This window comes from Silene latifolia, chromosome Y (assembly GCF_048544455.1).
Source record: "Silene latifolia isolate original U9 population chromosome Y, ASM4854445v1, whole genome shotgun sequence".
NCBI classification, from domain to species: Eukaryota; Viridiplantae; Streptophyta; class Magnoliopsida; order Caryophyllales; family Caryophyllaceae; genus Silene; species Silene latifolia.
This window is the reverse complement of record NC_133538.1, coordinates 332,335,333-332,340,107: the sequence shown is the minus strand read 5'-3', so window position 1 is coordinate 332,340,107 and position 4,775 is coordinate 332,335,333. Positions and strand designations below refer to the sequence as shown.

Below are 4,775 nucleotides of genomic sequence, written 5' to 3'. Positions count from 1 at the left end.
TTTCTTTCAATAATGTTCTGATGTTTGAGCTGCTGGTTTAATCTAATCTCATTACAAAGGTTTATTCCTTCAGCTGTACAAGCTTTAATAAGGTGACCATAATTATATTTTTCGTAATTAATAGAAGGATCTTCTCTACGAAGAATTTTTCTAATTCTTTCAGCAAATAAGTGTGGTAGACCATCAATAAATTTACCTTTCCAATGAGAGCTATTGCATTCCGGTAAAAGCATGACTCTGCTAAGGAAGGTGTCTTTGTACCACCTAAAATCAGTTAAAGTTTTACATCTAAAATTTTGTAAAAGAGTTCTTGTGGAATCATAATTATTCCCCAATTGACCAGTAAAATGATCAAGTATATTGACAAGCAAAGTGTAAACCGCAGTTTCTGTAGGCACTTCATCTTTAATTTCTACATTCGTAAAAATAGCTGTTTTTTGTTCATTTGTGAGGTAATTATCCCACCATCCTTTAAGTTGACCAGTGAATCCTGATGCTATCATTTTAGCAACAGTGGAATCACTATTATTAGCACTTTTACAGACTTGAGAATACATAAGCATTCTATGACAATGGTTATGAATTTGTTTTTCAGCAAAATAATCTATATTCCATTCATAGATATGAGATCCACTATAACTATGTCCAATAATCTCAGCATTTTCTTCCTGCCCAATATCAACAGGTGAAGGTCTTCTATTATAATATAGAGTATTAATAGGTTTTTGACTCCATTTATTTTTTGAAATAACATTCAAATCATCTTTTGAATTTGGATTGAATTCTTCACTTAAAGTTTGCAATTTTAAATTTGCAACCTTATCAGCCAACTGACTTATAAGTTGTTCATTTTTAATGTCAGATAAAAATTTAAAATTTTTATATATATATATATATATATATATATATATATATATATATATATATATATATATATATATATATATGTCAAACCAACATTTATAACAACTTCTACAATCCAAAATGCCAAAACTAATTACATAATTATTAGTAAAGTCTGACAAAAAGGAACATTTAAACCTTAACGTTCAATACCCTAAGTGCCCTAAGTACAAATACAGTACGTTGGCCAGAAAGTTGTACAAACTTATGATAGACCTACGTCAAATCAACGACTTCAACATAAGAGAACCTTCGACGAGCTAGTAAGGGTGTTGCTATTACTTTCGCTTCTTCATATGACAAAGGTGGCATATCCCGCAACATCTCATCAACTTGCTTAATTTGACTGTCATTAAGTGTATTAAGATGGGTGTTCTGAAAAACATTTTTTCGTTGGTGAACATGCATGACGAATTTGGCTGCCATATTACCCGTCATAAAACACTTGCATCTTTTGGAAATTAGTCTACCACGACTACGCACTATCCTCACGCCCTTAATGTCATTAAATCGTAAAGTTTGCAGGTAAGCTATCAGAACACCAGGTGAATACGGGAAGAAAAGAAAGAGTGTAGCCCACAATTTAGAGACATTGGCCATGCTTGCCCTATCAGAGCATTTATCAAGGTGATTGAAGATTTTTAACACAAGATCTGGATCAGTTAAGACATCATATCTTGATTGATTGCGACGATCATTGAACTCCATTTTGGTAACTTGACCAAGGTAACTCAGAGAGTTTGTTTTCTCTTTGACATAATGTTGGATAAAAAGTTCTCGTTCTACTTCCTCGCGATTGACTACCCAACCTTTCCACCAATTTTCCGTTTTTTTATGTTTCTGTATGCAGAATTGAAAAGAGGGAATGCTTTTAAATGGAGGAAATATGTAAAACTTTACTTGACTCAGTATAATTGTTACTAACTTTAGTAGCTTTACTCACAGCGCATATGCTACTTAGTATGCATCGTTTGAACTTGATATTTAAACAATTTCAGTAGAAAATCAACAACAAAAATCAACAACAACATGGGGAATCAGGGTTTGATTATTGCGTAATTAGGTTAATTAGCAAAAATGTGAACAACAAGACTACAAATCTAAGAATCTGCCATATAAGGACAATGAATTAGCGTAATTAGCAAAAATTTTGGAAGTTCAGTCCCTAATTTCATGATTTCAACTAATGTACGTAGTTTCTTAACTTCCCCAACCCTCATTTCCAAGTTTCCCCAATCTAATTCACCAAAACCCTAGTTTGACAAACATAATTCATTATTCCGACTGTAACACATTAATGAAGGCGTAAATTTAACTAATATAATCGACAAATTTAAAAATTACAAAGACAGAAACACTGAAACCCTAATTTCGCAAAATCAGTCCCTAATTTCATGATTTCAACTAATGTACGTAGTTGCTTAACTTCCCCAACCCTCATTTTCAAGTTTCCCCAATCTAATTCACGAAAACCCTAATTTGACAAACATAATTCATAATTCGGACTATAACAAATTAATGAAGGCTTAAATTCAACTAATTTAGTCGACAAATTTAAAAATTACAAAGACAGAAACACGGAAACCCTAATTTCGCTAAAAAATAATCATGAATATCGGAAGTTTTCCTCGTTGAATTACCAGGATCTGTTTCTGGAAAAAGCGTCGAAGATTTTGATCGGCGAGGAACTTGATCAGAATATTTGTGACGATCGAAAGTGGAGGAAGGATCTATAACGCGGTTTTCGAAGAGAGAGAAAGGGAGATGAGTGAGAAAGAAGAATTTGCAAAATGAAAATGATGGACGGGTTTGGGGGGGGAAGCGTTAGTTACAAAGTTTTGTTCATCTGACCGTCAATTATGAGTGATCTAAGGGTTGTAAGTGGTTCTCATGGTTCTCATTATCTTGATGGTCCTCATAGGATCCCAAATCTCTCTCTCTCTCTCTCTCTCTCTCTCTATATATATATATATATATATATAATATATATAGGGTCGGGATCCGGTGAGAACCACCCATATATTGAGAACCATGAGAACCTATTAAGAACGCTGGACTATACACAATTCCAAAGTTTGGTTGGGAAGTATAAAACTTTAGACGCGCATTACAAACCACACCACTTCTCTCTCTTCTCCCTCTCTGATTCCTCATTTGATCACCGCACATCACCAACTTCTTCTTCGCCGACCACCGCGCATCAGCAGTTTCTCCTTCGCCAACCACCGCACATCACCAGCTTCTCCTTCGCTGACCATTGCGTTTCTCCATATTCACTGTCATTGACCACCGTCACACTCCTTCTTCACCGCCATTGACAAAGGTAAGTTGCCTGTTTAAATTCAATCAATTTTGTAATTAGAAGATATGTTTCCGTGTTTTAACAATAACACGATGATTTTATGTAAAATTTCTATGATTGATACGATTTTAATCTAAATTGATTTAACGATGAATTAGTTTCACCCTAATATCAAGAAATTAGGGTTCATAAACAGATTCAACTGGAATTACTTTGACCATAATACAAGTAAATTAGTTCGATTGATTTAGCAAAGATAGTAGGCTTTTATGTATCCTTTTTTCTTAATATGATTGGAGTATCACTCTATATGGGTTTTCTACTTTTTGGAGTTCGTTGGTAACATTGGTTCATTCCTTTGTTCAAACATCTTCAGAGCTTGCTTAAAAATATTATTTTTGCTTGGACTAGCTTCGAAAATAATACTCTTTTTATCTTCTTCATGATATTGTAATTTCTGGTTAAGTTCTACAAGTTTGTTGTTTATCAATTGTTAAAACTTAAGAGCACATTGTATGCATTTTGGTCTTCTAAAAGCTTTTACCTCTGTTTGTTTTTCTTGGGCATCATATCCACTGGGGATACTTCATTTAGAATTCTGCTCTATCTACGAACCTAAAATATAATTCTTGCTTTCTGCTTGCTGCTCAGGTAATGTTGAACCAGGTAGTGTCTAAACATCCTTCTTCAGCAACCTTGACCGATGACAGGTACATAGACCTCATCTCTTTATCTCTTTATAGTGATAATTTGCAGATCATAAATGCAGCTAGAAAATCTGATATGGACTAATTTTTTTTTTTTTTTAAAAATGTGCAGCAACATGCCTAAATACCGTTCCTCAAAAACCCATTTTAATTGGTATGTGAACCTCATGTTTTGATCTTTGATTTATGAAGGATCATGAGTAGCTATAAAATCTGTTATTAACTAATTTTTCGTAAAATGTATCAGTATCTTACGTGATCTCCATTATGCCGAGCCTATGTTGGAGCTGTATTCTGTAGTGGTTTGTAGGAAAGATGGTAAGCCTTTCAAGTTCTATGGCGATGTTACTGTTTACTCTTCATTTTGAGGATGACCTGATAGGATCATAGGACAAAGGAGCTATGGTTAGATTCATGGTGATAGTATCAGGTGGACTAAGGTGGTACTGAATGAACATGAATCGAGTTTAAACCTGGCCTGTTTTATCAATATAAATCTCACCAGATAACCATTTGCAAATACACATACTTTCTTACTTTCAGAAGTCATTCACTCTTTAGATTCTTTGTACTCAGTTATAGAGCCTGCGTAACTTTCTATCTTTTAAATCTGTGCAATATATCAGAAAAGGGGTGTTGATGAGAAGGGTGATGTTACTAACAACCAAAGAGTTGAAAAGTGAAAACATATTGATTTGAACCTAGAAAATATGTTAATCTCCACAGAAATGGCAGGTTCGACATACGCATCCTTTGTAGGAGCACTAGTGATCTCCTATTTAGCCGGGTTTTTCTTATCAACAACATCGACGGTCCAAATCAATAACTTTAATATCAGACGGTCTCACTGACTTTCAGCCAAT

General features: G+C 34.1%; 1 long non-coding RNA gene across 1 annotated transcript; it reads left to right on the top strand.

Annotated features, from left to right (window-relative positions):
• The first annotated feature begins 3,855 nt into the window (after window positions 1-3,855).
• LOC141633631 (uncharacterized) lies at window positions 3,856-4,384 on the top strand. Its single transcript, XR_012538414.1, has 3 exons — window positions 3,856-3,915; window positions 4,025-4,066; window positions 4,160-4,384. It is a non-coding gene; the product is annotated as an uncharacterized LOC141633631 (long non-coding RNA).
• Window positions 4,385-4,775: the final 391 nt, after the last annotated feature.